A 25,019-nucleotide genomic window follows, 5' to 3' on the forward strand; every position below is an offset into this window, starting at 1 on the left:
ACTGAGGAGGAGGAAAGATGTGAACACAAGTGAATATTCTGTAAGAAACTGGAAACTGAAATAAGAGATATCACCTGACATACAGATTCTACAAAACTGGCACATGATTTATTGATTATGGCCTGTCATATGAGAAGGCCTCAGCTGGCTGAAAAGCCCAAAGCAAAGTAGTATTTTTCTCTCTATAGGACTTGGCATTTGGAAATTGCATACACTTTACCTTTACAGTGATTACTCTCTCCACACAAAGGAATATGGGGCTTTGCTCTTCAAGGCAGGTATGGTGCAAACTGTGTTATGTTTTTAGCTGTCAGTGCAAAAAATGGGATTATTCTATTGAATCCCACAGATAACTTGGAGGGACCGAAAAATATTTCATGGGGACCAGATGAGTGCAAATTCTGCATGTACCTGTGAATATGGAAATAGTATTGCAAGAATACAGAAAATACCTGCACAAACTAAACCATTCTTTTATCTCTTATGAATGCACTAGTTTTGAGTGAATGAACTTTTGAGTCCCTCTTTTGTGATTCTACCTTCTTTTATGATTTGGACAGTAAAAATGTACAGTTTGTAGCCTTAACCCTAAAACATGACCTCAGGATAAGGAGGTAGCAACAGAGCCCAAAAATATTCACACAGTGAGTGGTCTAGCTCCAGTCCTTTTGAAGTCAAGCGAAATTTGACTTCCAGAATCTTTGATCTAACATCAATAAAATGCAGGAAGCTCAGCAGAGGCCACGGAGATGCTGGGACTGGAACGCTCAGTCTGAGAGGAGAGGTCGAGGACCAGGGGCTTGTTCAGCCTGAAGAAGGGGTGGCATTGGGGGGCACCTCCCAGCAGCCCCCAGGACACTGTGGGGATATCACCAAGAAGATGGACCCACGCTTTTCACTGTGGTGCTTGTTGGAGGGCTGAGAGACAGCAGACCTAGAGATGAAAAAACAATCAGATTGGATATAATGAGAAAAGTTTTCCCTTAGGTTCAGTCAGGCTGTAGATCAGGTGGGCTACAGAGGCTGTGCCACCTCCACCCTCGAAGGTTTTCAAGAGTCAATTGAGTAGAGCCCTGAGCAACCTGACCCTCTTGGAGAAGGAGTTTGGGCTGGAGACCTCCTGAGATTCCTTCACACCTGATTTATCCTCTGATCTTCATACCTAAGTGCTTCAAGCACTCATGAAGCTGAAGGATATATTAGTGTTATGCATACTTACCACATGATTAAATATAGAAAAAAACATTAAAAAATATACATAGCTTTTTGTTTTATCCAATTAATCTTAAGGTGTCAGATCAAGGTTCAGTATTAGAATATTTTATCAAAATGTATTTGATTGCTAGGAGAGAAGGTGATCATCCTAATGGATAATCCAGTTTTTCACAGAATAAATCAAACTGGTAGGTGCTGGTGCTTGGACATTTGTATGTGGGCTTCAAAGAAGGCTGTTCTTTCTTATTTCTGGTAATGAAGCTTTCACATATATAGCTGGTATCCTAGAAACTATTGCAAACTGACATTTATGCATCACATACAAGGAAACTAAAACCTTCTTTACATTACCGCTTTTTCTTTTTTTTAACTTGAGAAAAAAAACAATGATTTGCAATTTTTGTATAGGATTTTTACAAAAAATCTATGTATTTCTTGGAGCATACTAGAATGTGTATACTATAAATCTAGAAACACTGCTTACTCAGAATCAACTATCATATTTTAATCATTATCTCTGAATGAACTTGCTAGGTATTATGGATTTCCTTGTAAGCTGCTAATGGGCCAAACTACTGATGTTCAACTTATGTGCACAGAACAAGAAAGGACATCCTATTATCTCACAGTGTAATGCACAGCAAATTTGGCAAAAGAGACCTATCAGGATCCTGAGCATATCTCTACAAGGTTCAGGGCATTGTTTTGCTTCCACAATGCTGTTAACTAAACAAACAGCAGCCTAATTATCAAATAGTCAAAGTAATAATTTTAATTTACTTTCTTAGGGGCTCAAACATCATTTTAATAGGGTATAATTAAGACTACAAATAAAGTCAACAGGGAAGTATTTCACAGAATGCTTATTCAATAAATTGTGTGTATTACGTTTTATTTATTTCACCATCTTTTCTACTTACATGTTCTCAGAGGATTTTTTTTTCCTTTGTATCCATTTGAGTTATGTAGACCTGTTTTCAGTGTCTACTATTAGTCTGGAGGCTCTCTGTTGTATGAGTGATTTAATAGCCAGATGATCCAGAGCTGAACCCTATCTTATACAGCTGACAAATCTTAAATTCCAGTTTTTGAAATTTAGTGCCTACTTTTCTAGCCAGACCTGCAGACTTGTACTAAAATGATTTCTTAGGAATACTTCTAATGGATAACCCTTAGCTCCAAAAAGCTATTTCAAGATGATGCAATTTTGCACCACTAAGTCTTGCTACAGAAAAGAAAAGTTAACAAAAAGCCATGAGAAGATGAGAGCATTTCCTGAGCATTTTTTCAGGAGCACAAAATTGTAAATAACAAGTAATAAGCTCAGTAAAGATTGGTCATTTTTGCTCTATCGTTAATCAAAGGATCAGAGGCACCCATTAATTACTGTGTCCTTAGCATTTTGAGTCCCCATCTGACAAGTCATTTAGACAAGCAAGAGGAAACCACACATGGGCTGAGACACTGCAGAGCACAGCAGAATTCATCCTTGGTGTGAAGAAGCAACCAGTGTTATTATGTCCCATCTCCACCTTTTCCTTTATCATTTCCCAATTTTTGACCCCTCTGTATAGTTTACATGACATTCTCTCCCTTTCCCATCCTCTGTCAGCTGAGGGGTTGGAACAGGGTCAATCATTAATCACACTGTTTTTATTACTTGAGTTTATAGTTTTTCATTCTGTTTGTTTTTTTTTTTTTACTCAATCTCAGGACTGTCCAAGGACTGTGCAGTTTCTGGGGTGTGATGCATTTGGCACAGCATGTCTTAGGCTGGCTGGCTTTTGCCTCTGCCGATTTCAGCTGCAATTTCTCTGCAATGATCTACTGAGATCTTACTGGGGTTCTTAAGACAGCAGAAATGCTCTGCAGTGAGAATAATAAAAACATTGGTGCAGATTCTGAGCTAACTGAGAATCACAGGATATAACTTGAATTTATTACTAAAAATGATAAATTGCTATGATCCCACATCTAACAGAAGGACAGTAGTGCATTCTATTGGCCATATTGGCCAACAAAAGCCCAACAATGTCATAGTTACAAACAGGAAAAAGGCAGGAGACAAATTATTTCACATTTTTATACTTTATTTCTGTACAGAGCTTTAATAATAGAAATATCTGTTTCAGGAAATTGCCAAAAAAAAAGAAAAGCAAGTGGAATTTTTCTATTTGGGGTGCTTGGATGTAGCTGTGGACCAGAATAGATGCATGGCTTCAGAACCTCAATTTGAAAGTAAAATGCCAAAATATTTCCAGAATCTCCACTTCAATTTAAAAACAATGAACAGTGAGAGAAAATTCAAAGTAAAAAAAATGGAGCTCTGGTCTTTTCAAGGTTGACTCTGATCTAGTGGGTCAGGGGCTGCATGGTTATCAGAATAGCTCTCTAAGAATACTATGTATGATCTCACTGTGCACTTTCTCTGTCATTGTCATCTACCCCAGAACTATTCTTGGAATCCACAATCCAAATGAATTTTGATTTCTTACTGGGAAACAGACAGCAATGACAATATCTTCTGGAAATATCATGGAATAGGTTTTAGCAAAATGCCATTGGGAAGAGCTTGGGAGTTCAGCCTTTATTTGCACAACATAGCAGAGAGTTTGAATGTCCCAAAGAATTGATCTGGCATCTTTATGCAACCAACATACAGGAGACTCTGGGAAACCCAAGTTCCATTTGTTCCAGTACTCATGTGATGCTTTGGGCACTAAAAGCAGAGAAATATATGCTGAAGTATTATATTTATTCCTCCTGTTCAGCCCTCTTTGGAAATGAGGTTTGTATGCCATACATCTGACAGGACACAATATTAATTACACATTTATTACAGAAACTTCAGACAAACTCAGAGGCAATTACATTGGGCACGGTACAGATCTATGGTACAAGATATCCTCTTTTTGAAAGTGATTAAAAAACAGATAAAAAAGAGGGAAAAGGCAGTTTTAGATCAAGAGAAGAGGAGAAGAGGGGCAGGTTACATTTAGTGCACTACTAAATAATGCTTGTTTTGTGGTGGAAAAAGAGTTACTTAAAACATAACCATTACAACTAATTATCAGGAAAGGATCTGAATCACATAGAGACAGTCAAAAATCGAAGGGGAAGCTGTACAGAACTAGCAATTCACCCCCAAAAACTACACAATTCTGGTTCTAAAAACAGATTTGCTACAAAACATTTATGTTTCAGTCAAGGAGATATAGATTCTCCTGGTGCTCAGAGTCTGAATGAGTTTACAGGTTCATTAAATCTGTATGTTTATCCAGATTAACTTTTCAGAATTCATTGCATTGCTGCTTCAATCACTAAATTCACTATAAAAATTCATTAAAATGGTTTAGAAAGCTATGCTTACCTAATTGCAGAAGGCTGAGGAGTACTGAAGACAAACTTGCCTATAGGAGCTGACAACTGCATCATTCCAAACACTCCCATTGTTATCCTAAATATTACTATTTTGTGCTCTAGCTTAAAAAAGAAAACATCTATCAACAAATGTTTTTTATTTTATGTCCTTCCACTCCAAACAAGGCAGAGCCTACTTAAAAAAAAGAAAAAAAAAGTGTAACTTTCCCTTTCAGACAAAATTTCTACAAGGAAAAAAAATAAAGCAGTAACACAGCAAGTTTTATTTCATTAGTCTGAAACCACAAGCAGCAACCTGTATAAAGTATAATAGCTGAACCAGAGATTTCAAGTGCTTTTGCAGTTCAGTGGTTGAAAATTTTTCTCTCAGCAACACAGCTATGCTTCCCTGAAAAATCATCTATATAATTTTCCTTCATCCTTATTTCTAGTCTTTAATTGTGTTTGGTCCGAAGAGCCTAAGCAAATAACTTTAAATATCAGCTTAGAAACATTTTCATATTCTGTTTTGATTTTTATTCTCTAGCTTTTCAGAAGCCTGACCTTGCTTAAACACTGGTAATGTAACTCCTCCTGAAAAGAATGATACCCCCATAAGTTCAGCTGAACTCTCCCCTTACTTGTTACCTGCAAAATATCTGGGTGGGTGGAGTAGAAGAGCTGGAATAGCAAATGTTTCTTTATTTCTTGCGTGTCAACAAAACAGTTTTCTTAAAAAGATTGATTTTTTAGAGGAATCCAAGTCCTCACCCTCATCTCTTAATGTCCTAGGTTGTACAGGCAAACAGAGAAAAATTCCATTATTTCTAGACATGCAAAAACACATTAAGTTTTCTCCTCTGAACAGTTGTCTACTCCTGTTTCAGTAGATGTTGAAGTTACAGTGTAAGGTACAATAGCAGAGTGATTTTTATTTTTTTTTAAAGCAGATTTTACCTGTATGGTTCTGAATCAATCAATTTACTTGACTTTACATTGCACCAAAGCTAATTCACAGACTCATTTCACTTCACAGATCTCTCCTGAGACACTAATCATAACTGCATATGATTTAGGGTCAGTCTTTTGCAGAAGTATTAGTCTCATGAGATTTTAAAAAGCAATGACCAGATCTGAAAAACCTGTCCAACAAACATTTTCTAATTTCTTCCAAATTCACAGCTGATGTAAATTGAGATGGTGGCACTGATATGAAGGACTAAATTTGCATCCACTGAGAATATGGCTCTTGTAATTTGTTCTTTGTTCCCTTCTGTATGAAGGCTTTCCCAGGTGCACAATTCACAGCTTTATCTCCAGTTATGGAATGACCAAATAAAGGTCAGAACGCTGCCTCCACAGCACTGCTCTGAGATATTAATCACCTCCTGTTCACACAGTCAACACCTTGTACAGAGATAGAAAAATATGCATATGTTTAATGAAAACTTATAGAAGGATGCTTTAAAAATAGACCCTTTAACAGGTGAAAAATGCCTTTATGAATTTAATTTCCTAAAGCTATGATGAAGAGGGATTAAATTATAACAAATGCACCTTGTACCTGGAAAAGTATGAATGATTTAAAAGACATAAGAATTGAATCTGTGAAAAAGGGAAACCATCATCACTTAATAGACTTTATTTCACTGAACTGAGCTAAGCTGGAGTTAATTTGCAGTCCATTCACCAGAAACTATATTAGGCTGGCTGTGATGGAAGAATTTCTATCAGAAGACATAATGAAGTGAAATGTAGGATTAGAAGAAATAAGGTGAAGGAGAAAATTTGACACACACACTGGCATACATTCCAGGGAAGAAAAGGGTTCATCAGCTGTTTTACTGATACTAATAACTTTTCATAAAACACGGGGGGGTCCATTTGGAATTCAGGTTTTAACGTGGCAGATACTGTGCACAAATATTTCCATACACTTGCCCAATTGCACTAGGGTTTAGAAGAGACCTGAAATTCACAGACTGTACTTCCACCGAGAAAAAAAGGCAGACACCAATTAAAAAAAACAACTAAAAAACCAAAAAAATCCTTCCAAACCCCTTAAAAAAAAAGCAAACAACAATAACAAAAGAAATGCAAAAACCAAAGAAAAAGAAACAACTCCACTTGTACTTTCACAGCCTGAAGCTCTACGCCTGATGTCATGGATGCCATACAGATGGGTAAAACACTTTCTCTATGCTCTACTTTATATTTTCATTCCTTTGGTCCTTATCTTCCTTTTGTATTCCTTTCCATGTATTTAGGATTACCACTTGAAAAACATATTCCTAAACAGTAATTGAAGATTATAACTTTTCTAACATATCCTTTTCTCCACTGTTTCGTTAAAAATCACAAGTTTCAGAAGTTGGACTTAATTGGAAAAACGTGGGAAATCCACACAGAAAATTATCCCAAGCCAGGTCAAATGTACCTCGCAAAATTTTTAATTTGGAAATTACAAGAAAAAATAGATTTTGTTAAATGAAAAACATAATATTTACAACAAACAAGCAAACAACCTTGCTACCATTTTTTCAAGGCGTATCATCCTCAAGGTGCAATATTTGGCATGGTATGAAAGAGTCAGAGCTCTGAAACAGGCAGAAAAAGGGGATAAACTCTGGAACACAAATTCCAGGGCTATCTCCAAATCTAACTACCTCAATTTCCTTCTCTGGCTAGTGCAATCTCATGGGAAGCTTTGTTACTAGAGTCAAAAACTTCATCTCACACCCTTGGGAGTGAATATGCAGAGGGGAATTGCAGCTCTTAGAGCTGTCAGCAACTTTAACCCATGTCTACACTAGGAAATGAAATTGTGCCAATTTCCATTCCATTCAGAGCAGGAAACTTGCCAAATACCAACCTGTTTTGCTCACATGGGCATCAGCAAAGCATGTGAACACCTGTGTGTGTTCACAGATATGGGCAACACCAAATTCCCCAAAGGAAAAGAATTCTACAAGCCTCTAATGGAAAGAGGAGAAAGAAGGATGCTTTTTAATGTAAATTGTTTCCTTTTCCTACACCTTCCTCCCACCTCCTACCATCTGTCCTCCAATAAAGAGTTGTAACATCTGTGCACGTAAATCTAGGACAAAATAAAATACAAGGAATTCAACATATTAGAGCTGCAGATATACACTATTTCTTACACATTGTAGAAAAGACTTTCATAAATTCCTTAACATATTTCTCAGATGGTTATGATGGCTAATTTTTAGTTTGTACCTGTGATTTAATCTTAATCAGTCAAAGAGAATAGTCCTGGATGTAGACTTAGTGCAAAGGTTTAAAGGCAATTGTAGTAAAATGTAGCAATAAACATTCCAGCCTGATCCTCCTCTCATTTGTCAGGGTGGAAATCAGGAGCAATTCCACCTTAAGGAATATAATCATACTGGAGTAACACTGGTGTAAACAAGAGCAGATTCCTGTTGTATAAGATGAAACAATTTCAGATTTGGCACTAAATTCTGAGAAACATGCTACAGTGCAGCTGTATATTAAATAACCAATTTAGAACAAAAACAAGCCACTAATGCCTACATTTTTCTTCAGATTAATAGGTGGCTGAAACCCAGTATTTTTGAAATAAATGACGGGGAGTGTTAGCTTTTGAAACATGTTTTCTTCGGTTGCCAAAAATAACTGTAGGAAATGAAAGAAGAGTTGTCTTAGATTCACAGAAAAGAATATGCTTTTATGCCAAGGAGATATTTGACCCTGAAGTATATATGTATAGGATCTCATCTACGCTGAGATCCGTAAAGGTGTTTAGGATATATATAACCAGTTGCAGAACACCTAAAGCCCAAGCTGAGAAGGAGGAGGAAGGAAGTTACAGAAATGGTTAAATAGGATATCCAAATCCTGAGCTGTATCTCACTTTCACAGAAGGACTAAAAAGGATGAAGGAGGATGAAGGCAAGGAGCAGAAGAAAAAAGATTTAGCCTGTGCCTTTGGGCCAAAATCCCGCAGTAAGCAAAACACTGTAGGAAGACCTTGATTGTCTTTCTAAGAAGAGCATAACAAAAGCATAGACCAAACTTTTGTGTTGTGAAGTTCTGTTTTATCTGAAAACAAAGGAAAATGAGATTCATAAAAAATAAAGAAATTCAAATTTCCCTTGTCATATATGAAAAAAATGAAAGAATGTCATATTCACACACACACACACACACACACAAAAATATCCTTGCTGATAAATATCTTTGTGAGACAGGTTCTTTTTTAAGCGTGGCAATTTCAGTTCAGAATTGGGCAGAAGCACCCATTTAGTGTGGTGGTTTTTGTTCACCAATTTGAAATTTCCTGGCCAACGCACCAATCAATGTGGTGGGTTCTAGAGCTAGCTAATTATGTTCTAGTGCACTCACTAGAACAGAATTACTCATTTCCTGCTGTGAGATAGGTTCAGGAGGAAGGTAAATCAGGCTCAAAACTTTAAAAGGGTATAAAGAAAAGTTTATTTACAGTAACTAATACAAAGAATAATAAGAATCAAAATAAAACCTTTAGAACATTTCTCCTCCCCCCCTACAACGTTTTCTTTCACACTAACAATGTACAGAAACAATTCAGTCAGTTTATCACCTCTAGAATAGTCTTTCTCCATTTCACTTAGGGAGAGGAGTCCCTCTTGTCAATTTACAGAGACTTTTCCACAAGAAAACAGTTCTCCTGTGGCTTTTAATTTCCACAAATATCAGCCACCCGGGAATCTGCAATTGCTAAGTCCTTCCCATCTTTCACAGCTTTTCCCACAGCTGCACTTTTGGGCCATGTCAGTTTATGGGGTGCCATTCTAAAGATGAACTGTTCAAGAGCAAAGGTTCTCTTTATCTATCTCTGAGACCATCTTCATCTCTGGGAACAGAGGTCTTCTTCTTCTTTCCCTGAAGGCAGGGTCTTCATCACTCTTCTCTCTCTGTTCAAACTTCTCATGGGATCACAGCTACTTCAACATCTGCTTGCTTCAGCATAGATGCCTTTGCTCATATCTACAATTTGAACACTTCATCTGCCCATACTTTTACAAGTTACAGAGGAAAAGAGTCTGATGTGTCAATAGCTTTACAAGAAAATTTCATGCTCAAGATCAAAGCATCTCCTCATCCCTCCCACCTGAGACTTGACTCTTTCTTCACTGACCTTGGTGTCTTCATGTTGTTCCTCTACATGTTCTCACTCTGTCCTTTTCTCTCACCCAAGGGAGGACTGAAGATCTGTAAATCTCATCTGTGCACTGAAAAACTGAATATCTCACACAGGGCCTGCAGATGGTTACGTGACCCTGGCCAGGCTTGATAGTTTGCAGCTGGAGTTGGAGCTGGGCTGGGCTGGGTGGGGAAATGGCTCAGATCTCAGCAGTCAGGCCAGGGCTCGGCTGCCGCATCAGGGACTGATGGCCTCCCTTCCCCCTCCCACAGCCAATGGGGCCCAGTCAAAATGGGTGTGGGATTTGCTGGGTCCCCAGAACAAAGGAGGAATTGAGAATCTGGCTCCATGTTCTTAGAAGCCTAATTTATTATTTTATGATTTATATTATATTATATTATATTATATTATATTATATTATGTTATATTATACTAAAACAATACTAAAGAATAGAGAAAGGATACTTACAGAAGGCTTAACAAGATACTAATTAAAAACTCATGACTCTCCAGAGCCTTGACACAGCTGGACCGTGATTGGTCATGAAATTAAAACAATTCACATGAAACCAATCAAACAATGACCAATTGGTAAGCAATGTCCAAACCACATTCCAAAGCAGCAAAACACAGGAGAAGCAGATGAGATAATTATTGTTTTCATTTTTCTCTGAGGGTTCTCAGCTTCCCAGGAGAAGAAATCCTGGAGAAGGGATTTTTCCAGAAAATATGACAGTGACAGATGGGGGCGGGGCCAGCCTTGTTACTTGCTCAAGGCCAGAAGGAAAAGAGAGCTTCCCAGTATTTTTTGTCTTTAACATATCTTTCATAGAGGTGTGTCCAGCTTTCTCAGTGGTTTACCAGATTGTCAATTCTCAAAGCTAATTACTGATTTTTTTTTTTGTCAGACACAGAGGAAGCTACTAGAAGCTTCTATTAGAAAGTCACTTCCGTGAATGGCTCCAATGCAAAACCAGCACATTAAATCTTTGTGTCAAGCTAAGACTGCCAAGGACATATTGAACTACAAAAAACTCTACATAGTTTTCTATGAAAATGTCTGCTGCCTCTGAGTTGCAGCCATGATTACAGACAGAGAAGGTACAACATTCTTTCCTGATGTGAAGGCATCTCAATTAACATCAAATACAGCAGCCAGATCAAGAAAAGCACAAATCCTCCTTCTCTGCTGCTCTACCACGAGCACATCAATCAGAACAGGCAAACCTTCCAAAAAAACATTGTAATCATATTACTGAAACCAAAGTCCTCCAAAGTTTGTCTTTTACTGGTGTCTTAGCTCTGATCTCAGAAGCTGAATTTATGCAAAAAATGCCTTAAGACAGATCGAACATCTCCCAGCAGCTGATAAAATACAGGTTAGAGTGTCTTCTGATATGAAGATCTTATCTCCCTTCCAATTAAGACAGGTCTCTGACACCAGCTCTCTTAGTTCTTGAAGAATGCTGTAAATACTGGGCTGTTATGCCAAAGACAGCACAAATCTCAGGTTCTTGATTTTAGGAATTTAAGATTAACTTTCTGGAGAATGTTAGTTCCTTCAGAAGGTGATAATTCAATTTATTTAAGACACTTTTTCATAATTCAACACAAAAGAAGACTTGGTTATCAGCTTCGTAACCTCACAGAAACAATTCAGTAATAAACACTTAAGTAGGGCTCAATGGCCAAACTTGCCTGGATCCATCACCTGCACCATGGGACCAGAAACATTTTCAAACAACTCTTTAAGCTTGGCCTGGTCAGCCCATGTTTGGATTTTTCTGTATTGTTGCTCCACCTCTGCAGCTTTGCCACTGGCTCTTTTATGGGCTTCCAGCCCATAGAGCAGGCAGTGTTTTTGTGGGTAAATTCCTTTTTTGTGTCTTGGAACTCACCTCCAGCACTGCATTTGTCCCTGTATCATGTATGTGCACCCTTGGCCTTGTCTCCATTCATTTTCCTGGTTCTATCTCCTTTAGCTCCTGACTGGGCTCCCTGGATGGATCCCAGACCTGGTTCCCTCCCTGCTGTGTCTGCCCCTGCTCCTGGCCCCTGCCATCAGCACATGCAGGGACAGACCCCACGTGCTGAGGCCACTCCTGGCTCTCAGCTCCGTGTCCCTAAGGGAGGGACCTAAGACCTTGCTGCTCCCTGACAGGCAGATATTTTTTCAAAGTTGCAGGTATTGCTGCATCCTGTGCTGAGTGTGGCAGGAATGTTTGAGCCCTGATCTGAGCAAGGCTGGCCAAAGGGTCCCTTAGGTGATTTGGGCATTTAAATTTCCAGATGGCCTAGGCAAGTGCCCAGATGCTCACCTCCACCTAAGAGGTGGTGATGTAGTGTCAGAGAGCAGCAGGGTATTAGGCATTTATAGAAAATAGCTCCCAGAAATAGAGGAGCAGGAGCTATCCAGTCTCAACAATCTTTAGAACACAATCTGACACATGCATATTGTCTCTGTTGCATTTCGAGCATTTTCATCTTATTTTACACTGTGATTTTGGCATTTATCTACCTCCTGGACCTTAGCATGACTTGCCATTCACTTTTCTGACTGGGTCTTGTCAATTAGATCATTAACTTTTTTATGGAGGAATTTGCTTTATAGGTGTGTCCAGTACTTACCAGAATAACAACTCACCTACTGCTGGAGGTCTCTAAGCACTACTCTAAGAGGATATAATTTTGCCAGCAACAGTGATGATATCTGTATAAATGTTGGTTTCAGTCTGACTAATGATTTTTGCTGGGAACTGGAATTCCTTTTCAGTTTTTTGTGCCTCATACTTCTATAGCAGCAAGAGGGAAATCATGTTTACAAGTGCCACAGGATAACACAAAATAATAAAACTTACTGAGCATCATGTATCACATAAGATATTCTTTGAGAAAGAATATATTTCCAGAAGTGTGAGCCCTCAACTTTTTTGAGGTTTTAGCACTTGGGTGGAAAAGGGTGAATTGCATTAGCTACATTTGCACAGATATTCATAGTCACACATGAATCCACACCTATTTATGACTAGAATTTTCAGTTTGAAGGGCAAGAGAAATCTGGTATGAGTGGCAGAATCAGATCTTATATATTTTTTCTCCCAGCTGCTGAAGGAATTTGTGATGCAAAAGACACAGGGTGAAGCAGGTTGGTGTATTTGTGATTCAGCATTTCATTTAAAGCCTGCTCCTAGAACTGCTGTAATGATATGGGTGAATGTTGATTTCTATTAAATATATTGCAAATATGTACAGCATGTTCTGTCCCTGGGAAAATGCCACTATGAAGAGATAGCTCAGCTGAATTGCCAGAGAATTCAAGTGTGATGGGGAGGGGGAGGAGGAAGGAAGGCACAAAGAAAAAAATGTCCCTACAGCCACCCACCAGGACAAACTTCAAGTGAGATATGAATCAGCAGCAGCCAAGGAAGCCCTGATGCCTAAAGGGGATTGTGTAAGAATCTGAGATAAGTGGTGCCACTGGCACCTTTGGGTATTTCTCAGGCATTTAACTGCATCATTTAACCTGAGAAGAGATACCCTACTCTCTCCCCTAGCCTATGGAGAAAGCCTAGCAGCTGTTAAGGGTGATAACTTTAATAAGGAACCCAGAGCAGACAGATCTGTAAATTAGGCATCTCAGGTGAATGCTCTTTGGTTGTGTTGAATGCAAGCCTTAAGCTTGAACCTGTTTTAGTGTTTTGTGTACAGCTGTCTACTACCCAGCCTTGCAGATCCTGCTCTCCTTGGGAAGGTACAATACTTTCCCATTTCCACTATTCTGGCACAAAGAATAAATATCAAACAAGAATTTCAAGGCATAATTCATGTAATGATAAGACATTTAAAGAATAATCATAGAAGAACAAACTGTAAGGTCCTCACTAAAAAGGTGTATCTCTGTGCCATACTGACCTTGACAAAACAGGGATTTATCCTGACAAAAGAAGTAGCAATTTTAATTGATGTCATCTACACAGCAAAGTCAGTAGGCATGTCGGGAGATCTCATTGATATCTCTTAAGTCAGATATTCAGCCAGGTCTCCTTGGTTTATGAGTATGACCCTTTGAAGATCCTTTTCTCCTGTACTGGGGAGGCCACAGTGGCTGAACTATCTAGATTAAGAGCATGTAAAAGTGATCACAACCATGATAAATCACAATTGTCAGCATATATTTCTCAGACTGTAATCTTACCTTTTATGTTCAGCTGCTAATTTTGAGGTCTCATTGCCATACCTAATAAGACACTAGGTTGTATATGATGTGGGTGTCTGTGCCATAGTAGCTCAGTCAGAACAACTTTCAGCACTACATTTGCAAAGTCACCAGATTTTTGTGATCCTTGGCATTCCCTTTGAGGAACTTCAGACAACAGACCCTAGGTTCCACAGCTGTCCATGCTGTGATTCCAGATTTTTCTAGGAATGGCTGCCCTGTGCTCTTCTGAAATTTTCTCCGACTCTGAGCAGAAGGAACATGAATAGGCAAAGGAACAAAAATTACAAGAAAGTATCAATATTACTGGAAGATCTACACACAAAAGTCTCAAGGTCAGGTCACTTCAATATGTGATTTCAGGCTATGAGGAGCTTACCCACAAGTAAAGCTTCAGTGACTGTGTAAAAAGAGAAGAGAGAGTTAGAGTTCATCACCTCAGTGCTCAGTGGGTACATGGGACCAAGGTCAAAGGTGTTGCACACTGAGGTCTGATCCACTTGCCATTTAAGGCAGCTAATTTCTGTAACATTTTTGACCTGTCAGTGGGGTCTCAAAGTAGATTAGCAAGATGGTCCCTACAGAGAAGGCCAAAAAAAGCAAAATCCCTTATGTACTTGGGAAAATTTGCTTATTTAGCAAATGTATGACTACATATGGAAAAATACAGAGACATTTCAGGGGAGACAGGGAAGGGAAGACAATAAACAGGTGGAAATACAGATGGAGAAAGAAGTTTAAGAAAGTATCACTTCACATGGAAAATTTTATCTCATTTTACACAAGGTGCAATATGAGGTTTTACAAAATGATCACTGATAAGTAATATATGTTGAAACATTATATCAGCTCAATGACCTGAAAATGTCTGATTTTTATATACCCAAAATGATATATCCTAAAGCCAAGGATTTCTCATTTATAAGTGACTATACTCAGGCTCTTGTCAGTTTGCAGAAAGGTTCTATACAAATGAAGAGTGAGGTGAAATCTTTAAACACAATAGGGAAGACAGAATTTATACTGTTTGATTTTTGCTCTCAGACATTTTTTATTTGTACTATCATTATTTACTTTGATTTCAGCACTTCAAAACTTTACATGTATACTAAGCTTTAATGCTTCTTTAGTTCTGTCCAAAGGCCCAAAAAGGTGAGATTTTGTTTTAATAAGTCTTCACTCTGTCATTGCACTATTACTATTTTAGTACCTGTGTTACTGTGGATTGACCAAGTTATTTGGCAAAAGCCAGAAAGTTGTTTCCAGTTTGAATAATGTCTGATCTGGAAATACTCTTAACACAATTAAAAACATCCAAAATGAGAAAAGATCTGTTGAAGCCATTAGGCTGAAATTACTGAGATTTGTACAGACCTGTAGGAGTTCAGATTTTCTGATGACTGCTTTAATTCCTTGCACATGGCAGGTTAGACTGCAGCTTTTTCCACATTCCTGAAATCAGAGTGCTGCCTATTTACAGAGAGCATTTTTCCACTTTCCTTGTTATCTGTGTGTTCCTGGATCCACACCAAAGTGTGTCTGAAAGTGGAAAGTTCAAAGCTACTTAGAAGACTGGACATTCCTTGTATTTCAGATGTTAAATATATCATGAAATGTTCACCATGGTCTCAGAAATCCACAGTTAATTTCCCCCTTACAGCATCCAGCTTCCATTTCTTGGTGTGTAAAGCTTCCAAAAGTTGCAGAACAGCCTATTTTGAGAGAACTTGTAAGCAGGAACACATGAATGGGTATCAGGTGCAGCTATGAATTTAATGAATGGTTTGTTGGAAATGACATTAAACAGCAACATCCGTCTGCAGATGAGCTCTGTAATGTCCTTATTTCCAGCCCAGGCAGATGGAGGATTTGCAATGTGCTCTCTGTTCTCTGTTTTCTGTTTCACACAAGCATTTCTTGCCTGAAAATTCATCCACAATCATGATAAAAAAGATTTGGACCCTGACTGTCCAGCCTTTTATTTTTGCTACTTTCTCTTCAAAATGAATGGAAGAAGAATGCAACAAGGCTCATCATGAGAATTAAACTGGTCTAGAATTTTGTGTTGTTCCAAAACAAATCACCATTTTTTTCCTCTCAAACACTTTAGCTTGAAGAAGGGAGATGACAGGAAAACTGTCAGGTTCTTTTTAAAATTATCAATAATTTCTGATGTTAAAATAGATTTAGAGGTGTTATATTAGGAAACCAAAAAATGTGAAGTGTCACCTTAGATATTAAGACCAGTAACATGGTAGCATATAGCAGGTCACATCATACAACTCTTGCAGACCATGGAGTTAAATTAATTTTTAAAGCAGACATTAAAAAATATCCCAATTTCTTTTATTTAATAGTAATTTCTATCCAAATACTTTCTAATTTCTATTCAAATACCATAGTATTTATATATAGCTGTGTACTGGGGAAAGAAGAGGTGAAAACCTTTTCCCAGAAAATTATTTCTATGGCACAGGGGTGTAGCAGGTACTACTTTCTTCCTTAGTCCTTGCCAAGACTAAGAAAAGAGTTAATCCCTCATATACTGTGTGAATTGCAGCCTATTTTTCCTATGATTCAAATAAAAAGGCTAATGGAGGAAAAGAAAGAGTATATTGAATATTGATTTTTTTGTCTCAAATATAAGGGAGCCTATTTTGGGAATGGGTATAAAAAAGAACTGCTTATCAATGATAAACTGCTTCTAAATGGCTTCTGAAAGTTTCTGATCAGTATTTGGTCCAAGTTTAATCTCATGCACACTCAACTGTAATCTCTCTTGCTCTAGATAGAAGATAATTTAGACCAAGTTTTTGAAGGACCATGTTACTGAGTTGGTGAGACAAGATTTCTCAGAGACAGACAAAAGCAGTGGAAAGGTGTGAAAATATTCATTGGTAAGTCTATACTGGTTGAAATATCAAATGTAAAATATCTTTCTATAAAACAGTTCCAGGTTGAAAAATAGTCTTATTCCCAACCTCACTCCTACCATGTTAACACAGCTTTACTTGATTTCAAAACTACACCCTGTAGACAAATAACATAAATATACAATGCTGTTGAAGTCAAGGGGTCTCTGATGACTCACATCAGTTGGAGTTGCAGCTCAGCTTGTTGTTTGCAGAAATTTCCAAACTTGGAAACTCTTTTTCACGTTTCTAGCAAAGTCAAAATAGGTCTTTGTGAAATAACTGCAGCCAACAGTAAATGATGTATGAAATGAAATATCTCATCCATCCCATACATGAAGAATATGCAGAGGAAGTTTTGCTGCTCTCACCACGCAGTTTCAGACAAGTTGCTGATGCAGAACCATCATTTGCATGGAGTGATGGGAGGAAAGGGGTGATGCTGTCATTCTCATCTGCTGTCAGGTGTGGCTCTTCCATACAGAGAGAGTCAGATTTTATCCCTTTCCCATTTTATCTAATAAATACTGTCCTATATTCTTTCTAGTAATTTCCATGGAGTTTGATGCGCTTTGAGCCCGAAGTACTGGGGATTTATTCAAGACTATAAAAATATTTTATATTAAATTAAATTTTTACCTATAACAAATCTTATCTCTTAGCACATGCCAAAAATACAGAGTGTGTTAAACAGCCCTAATATTTCCATCAATAAACTGACATGTTTAGTGTATTGACCTACAATAGTATTATCTCAGGTGACAAAGCCACCACTGATTTACCAATTTGGTGGCATGTCTGAGCTAATATTACTTGCAAACTCTTACTCAAGCAGCAGCAGCCGGTCTGCATTATGTAGCTTTCACATCCTTCAGGAAGTCTCCATTTCACCTGAATTTCTTGCCTTTTAAAGTTACACAGCTGGTTTATGTAACTTACCTAGTTTTTTGACTAGGCATTTCCAAAATGTAGTTCAACTTACTAAAGAAAAACACCTATCTGAATACTTTTATGAGCTTAATCAGAATAGGAATCTAGAAAACTGGTTTAAATCTTCTCAGTCCAGTGAAGTTAGGTGGTGAATCCTACCTAACAAATAATTAATTTGTACCAAACAAACAATTAAACAGTAATTCTAAGTTTTCTGCTGCGTACAACCAAAAATAAGAAAATTGAAAATTGTACAATTTGATTCAGAGGAGAAAATTGAGTGCTAATAAGTGTGGAAACATTAAACAGTACTTTAAACTTTAAACAGCAAGGCTGGAGAGCTCTTGAGAAGGACCCTTTGTTTAAAGATTTTTTTTCATTTTTAGTGGCATGAAGCCTTCATGTTCAAATGTGATGGGCAAGTGACATTTGCAGTATGCTCATGATTTTGGAAATCTGAATCTGCAGATATCTGACATTTTTGTTGGTGCCTCTGCTACAACAACCATGCAGGATAGACTTTTAACCAGGATTGTGCAATTCTTCTGTTCCTATCTCCATAAGTTCTTCTCACCAAAAATGTTATGGAAGGGCATGGATTAGACTCTCTGTGCTGACTGTGTGGGGATTGGTTTCAAGTAGCACTCAAGTAATCAGCAAAGCAGCTTATGCTCAAAGTTTAAGCATCACTAGAATTCATGCTGTTTTGGTGCATAAAATCTCTAAATTCTTAGTCTGTTTTATTATTCATTTGACTGTGAAGGTCTGCTTGGCAGGGATGTGGTAGGAAATTTAGCCATCAGGCCTAGGGTGCTTCTGAGTTCCCGCATGCTCTTCCTGAAGCTTTGTCAGTAACAGTTTGCTTGTCTCTGAAAGCAGTGATTTGATCACTTTTGGCAGACACAGTTTCCCCCAAGTACTTTGTTTGTTCCAAGAATGCCAAGAAAATGTTCTTTCTTTCAGAAAATAGTCCTCTCCCTGCTGAACTCATATTAAGATATCCTCAGAGGGCTTTGCTGTCATCTTCTGTAGGTTAAAACAACAGGATGTCCCCCCTTCCTCCCCCTAACTTTGAGTAGCATCACACTGCGTTGCCTTTTAAAGTTTTTGGGCTGATGTCTGTTACCTGTGTGCAGTCAAATCCTCCATCTAAGAACCTGAAAACTGCATTTGTGTTTTAGGAAAGGAGAATTACCATGCAGAGTTATTAGGTATCCCCATTTCCTTCCACTCAGTAGGAGACAGGACTGTGGCAGCTGCTGCTGTGATTTCTGGGCAGTGTAGGCACATCCAAGTTAAGGAGAAGTTGGTTTGCTAAGAGAGAAGCAACCATTTGGTCTGTCCATTCGCCCATGCCACAAGATGACCTGTGCTTTTTGGTCCAGTCTGGGGTCCCAAAGCAGCAAATTCCAGAGCACTTCATCTGCATTTTTTTTGTTCTGACAGGTACAGTGGTGCAGCTGAGATTCATGACCCTGTAAGAATAATGACCTGGTAACCCGCCTAGTCGATGCAGGTAAGGCTGTAGATGTTGTTTACTTGGATTTCAGCAAGGCCTTTGACACTGTCTCCCACAGCATACTCCTAGACAAGCTGGCAGCCCGTGGCTTGGACAGGAGCGCTCTGTGCTGGGTCAGGAACTGGCTGCATGGCCGGGCCCAGAGAGTGTTGGTGAATGGTGCTGCATCCAGCTGGCAGCCAGTCACCAGTGGTGTTCCTCAGGGTTCTGTGCTGGGGCCAGTTCTGTTTAATGTTTTTATTGATGACATGGATGAGGGTTTAGAGTCCTTTATTAGCAAATTTGCAGATGACACTAAGCTGGGAGCGTGTGTGGATCTGTTAGAGGGACGGAGGGCTTTGCAGAGGGACTTGGAACGGTTGGAGGGATGGGCAGAATCCAATGGGATGAAGTTCAATAAGTCCAAGTGCCGAGTCCTGCACTTTGGCCACAATAACCCCCTGCAACGATATAAGCTGGGGACAGTGTGGCTGGACAGTGCTCAGGAGGAAAGGGACCTGGGGGTGCTGGTTGACAGTCGGCTGAACATGAGCCAGCAGTGTGCCCAGGTGGCCAAGAAGGCCAATGGCATCCTGGCCAGTATCATGAACGGTGTGGCCAGCAGGAGCAGGGAGGTCATTCTTCCCCTGTACTCAGCACTGGTGAGGCCACACCTTGAGTATTGCGTCCAATTCTGGGCCCCTCACTTTAGGAGGGACGTTGAGATGCTTGAGCGTGTCCAAAGGAGAGCAACGAGGCTGGTGAGGGGCTTGGAACACAAGCCATATGAAGAGCGACTGAGGGAGCTGGGGTTGTTCAGCCTGGAGAAAAGGAGACTCAGGGGTGACCTTATCACCCTCTTCAACTTCCTGAAGGGTGACTGTGGTGAGCTGGGGGTCGGTCTCTTTCTCCGGGCAACAACCGACAGAACAAGAGGACACAGTCTCAAGCTGCGCCAAGGGAGATGCAAGCTAGAAATAAGGAGGAAGTATTTTACAGAAAGAGTAGTCAAATACTGGAATCATCTACCCAGGGAGGTCGTGGAGTCACCATCCCTCGAAGAGTTTAAAAAAAGACTGGATGTGGCACTTGGTGCCATGATCTAGTTGAGGTATTAGAACATGGGTTGGACTCGATGATCTTAAAGGTCTCTTCCAACCTAGAATTTCTGTGTGTGTAAATAATCTGTAAGAAACCGATTTCCATAACTTCTGCTATTTATATATGTCAAGAATAAGTATTCACTTACTTCCAAAAGGGATGGAGGTGTTGACAAGCTGATGATGACATGAGTCAGCTGATCAGAGCAGGAGTTCCACAGAATAAAGAGGATGAGGTTGAAGAGTTAAGATGAATTTGAGGGAAAAGCAAAGTGACAGCATGAGGAAAGAAAGCATGTTCTCCATCCCAGAGCAGGCCATTGCAAAAGGGAAGCTTATTCCCTCTCCCTGCATTTGGGAATTTTCAGGGGTTTTGACATAAAAAGTTATAATGTGTTGATTTATTGGCTGAACGTTAGTAACTGCTCATGGTGAACAGGATGTGCTTTGACTTAAGCCTCTTTTACTCTCTGTAAAATAAATGAAAGTATTTTTGATGCCTTTATTTTGGAGTGAAGATCCATCTTATTTGGAGAGAAATTTCACTTAGGAATTTCTTATCTACTTTAGTAGCTAAAACCAGACCATGAAATAGTCACCATTACCAGAGAACAGACAACCATGTCCTCCCAGTCCTTTTTGATAATTATATCCTCACCCAGCAGCCAGCACATCACTTTCCACATCACATTATTGACCTGGGAACATTGTCCATGTGCATGTCTTCCACTGCACACGATTTTGAGTGCAGTGGAAGACATGCACATGGACAATGCTCCCAGGTCAATAACGTCCTTTGAGTTCTGGGTTGACATTTAAAACCACCTCAAATATCTAATAAGACAGTAAAATAAGGACAAGATCTTTTAATACTAAACATACTGGAATAACACACAATACTATCTATGTCATCCAGATAAAGAAAGAGGAGAAAAACTTCTCTAGTACCTTTCTCATAGTTAATGATAAATATGGGGTTGGGGCAGGGGATTGAAGAAAGGCAAAGGGAAACTTTGTTTTGAAATGCCCTTTTCAGAGAGGTTGCCCCTACAGTCAAAACATTTTATCAGTTTGCCAATACTTAGATGTTACAGAGGAATTCAGAGCAATCCAAACTTTAAAAAAAGGAAGAGGAAAAAAGACTAAGTATTAAAAAACACACGTGCAAACAAGCAAATAAACAAGCAAACTGTAAAAACTCTAAAATAATATCTATGCTACTTCTATTAACTGATATTCCCAATCCCATCCTGAAACAACAGGTTTCTGCAGCTACAGCTGAGGGGAAATCTGTGCAATTCAGGAGATGTGCCTGCTTTTGCTAAGCAGCAGAGCAGGTTCATGTTTCTTTGCAACTTCACTATGAACTTTAATGTTCATGTTCATGTATGTCTGGTTAAATACCTTCAAGGCTTTCACCCTATGCTCCTTATGACTGTGTTCCTATTAAATCTGGCATTTCACTGCTGTTTCAAAGAGATTGAATACAGATTGTCTTATACATAGCTTGAACCTTTGATATTTGCATCCAAGTGTGCTCAAGGAGCATCACTGTATACTTCCAGAAGTATTCTCTGTAACAAACACCCTGCAAAAAAGAAATAAAGTCTTAGATCAGAATCTTTTATTCTCTGAATAGGTGTGTTATTTTTAATACTTTATTTTTCTTGCTAACTGAGATGGTTTGCAATCATATCTCAGTTCAGCAGAAATAATTATTCAGAGGATCTGGTCATTCTTGACAGCAAAAGAATATTTTATGTAGTCCTTTATAGATTTCTTTTACCTCTACTCTGTCCCAAAGAAAAAGAAACAAAATCATACCGCTCCAGATGTATGAATTTCAGTTCATCAGAAATGTTGGAAGGAAAGTAATATCTTATCAATTGGAAATGTCATTAAAAAGTCAGAGAAAAAAACAATGTATTATCCAGGCAGCTGTATTATCCAGTGTAAATGAAAGATTAAAAGTTCATATGTTTCTCATTGTGGTTCATTGACACCTTTCACCAAAGGGAGGGAAAATATCCTTTTGTTAGAATTAAATAGTGATTTCTCAGTCACACAGCAGCACTAGATTCTAGAGGGGGTTAGCAATCAAAGAGAGATCAGGACCTACATTTTCCTAAAGTCTGCTATGCAATCACTTTCATAGTGCAAAATAAGTCTAAGGAAGTAATTACATGTCTAAATCCTTTTATGCAGATTATCACAGGCTTTCTGTTTTAAAACAGTAGTTCCATAGAATTGTTGGCATGGTTTTACTAGGAGAAATACTGCTGCATATGAGATTTTGCAAAAAATAATCATAGAATTCATTTTGTGTTGCCTCTTTATAGGTTTTATTTTACTTTAATAGGTCTGGTTATGGATGTGGAATGGAGCAGCACATCTTTTAAATGTCTTGAGGTCAGATTAATTCAGGGCACTTCAGATGTTTTCTTGTTTCAGTTTTACAAGGTGAGGTATTGATATTGTAAAAGTAGAATGTAAACAGGCTATATTACACTTGTCTGAGCATCAGGGCATGCTCCTGTGTGGGTAGGAGTGCAACTGTGTCCTCCTCTCTTTGCCAGTGGTGATGTTCCAAACCCCTCCTGTGCACCCCCAGTGCTGCAGCACAGATGAACACCATTCCAAACATGAAATGCCCTGGGGAAAAACCCTCTTGGATCAGAGCTGATGGATTCTTTCCAGCTGAGGTGGTCTAAAGATAGTGTGGGAATAACAGACTCCTGGTAACCCTGAGGGACTGGGCACCAGCCTCTTGTGGAGCACACCTGGAGCCCAGTCCCTGATGCTCCACTGCAAAAGGGTCACTGTGTGCTTGCAATTACAAATTCCTCTCTCTTCATCACCCAGGAAATGCAGCACCTGGTTCTGCACTGAAGGTGAAATGGAAAAATGGGCCAGAACTGTACAAAGTCACTTTGGGACAAAATATTGATTTTGTGTACAGAACTAAATGAAAGAAAGCCCTCAGTGACCCTGTCCTTTCTGTCTGTTTCTCTTGATCTGAGAATTTTCCTCTAAATTATGATTCATTCCTGTGTAATGATAATCCCTTTGTGGAGTATCAATATGTAATTAGAGGTGTGTGCTGTAGAGCAGTGTTGGTCTTACACCAAAATATGAAGTTTCAGAGCCACTCCCATAAATCAGTAAAACTGATTAAAAGCAATCCAGCTATAGTGATCTGATTTTCTTGCGCATCCTAATTTCATTATTTCCTTCTTTTCATGCAAATTACTATTTTCTGAACTCAGATAACTTGTTTTTCTAAATTTATCCACAAAAATGCTAGATTTTGTAAAAATAAATAGTTTTAAAGAATAGCTGTAGTTAACAATAGAAAATTTAAATATGAGATTTTGTGCCATACTGAAAAAAAAAAAAAGAAAATAAACTGATTTTCCATTCCGCTCTAATTAAAGTATATTAATTATGGGAACAGATTTATTCAAATTATGCTTCCTATGTGTAAGTGCAATATACAACATATCTTTGAATACTTATAAAAGCATGGAAGAAAGATAATTGAAATCCCTCTCCTTATGTTTCAGTTAGTTAGCCAATTCCCATTTCCTAATGCCATATATGAAACACTATGTTCCAAATAAAGAGCTGAGTGAAATATCTCAGTTACTGATTTTAATCCAGAAGGATGATTTCAACATTGTGAATCCAACAGGAAAAATGGATTTTGGTATCACTGTTTTCTGATTTGGGAGATTTCCAGGGAAACTGAACTGAAAGGAAGCTTTAAAAGAAAGCCTTAGTCATTTGTACTGCCTTGGGCACAGTCTCTGTTCAAGGGTACTCTGCTGTGTGAGTGTGGATGATGTGATCAGGAAGCTGGATAGTGATAGTATCAAGACACATCATTTTAGAGCCATTACCCATTGCCACAGTGTTTGCCTGAAGTAATCCTTCCATGGATGTCAATGGACTTACTGGAAATCAGGTCTCAGTTGCTTAAACACAAGCAGCTGGTGTCATTTGGAATGTGGGTGTCTGAGGCATCCAGTAGTGCTGCTCAATACCAGGACTTTCAGGTGTGACAGCTGAATCTGGACTTGTGGGATCCCCTCAGGCACAGCAAACAGCACTAAGTGCCTCTGTGTGGGCAAATGAATTGAGCCTCCAGGGCTGAATTCATTTTCCCTAGGTAAACTTTCACAATGTACATTTCTACATCCAAGTTAGTTTCCTTATTGAACATTTGCAGGCAGGAATGGATACAGTGCATTTGATTTATTTTAGGTGTTTACATTGGGATGAGATGCCCCCAGTTCCCTCCTCTGCTGCTAAAAATATTTCAGAAAACTCAGTTATTGGCATCTTCACAGATACTTTGGTTTATGCAGTGCTCCAAATAAAAACATTTAAGGACATCTCATTTTCTGGTAGATCATGTAAATGCCCATTTCACAACCCTGAACCTGTTTATCCTGCAGACCTACCTGCTTTCAGTGCTTAGTCACTCATAAGTCTTACAAATCTAAAAAAAACCAAAAAGAAACTGTGGCAAATTCTGAGTTTTGACACCATCCTTTTGACCACTACCTGGCCTGCCTATGCCTTTCTTCTCTGATTATTAGTTACAGTCCACTACAGGAAG

Source organism: Molothrus aeneus, chromosome 1 (genome assembly GCF_037042795.1).
Source record: "Molothrus aeneus isolate 106 chromosome 1, BPBGC_Maene_1.0, whole genome shotgun sequence".
Classification (NCBI taxonomy): domain Eukaryota; kingdom Metazoa; phylum Chordata; class Aves; order Passeriformes; family Icteridae; genus Molothrus; species Molothrus aeneus.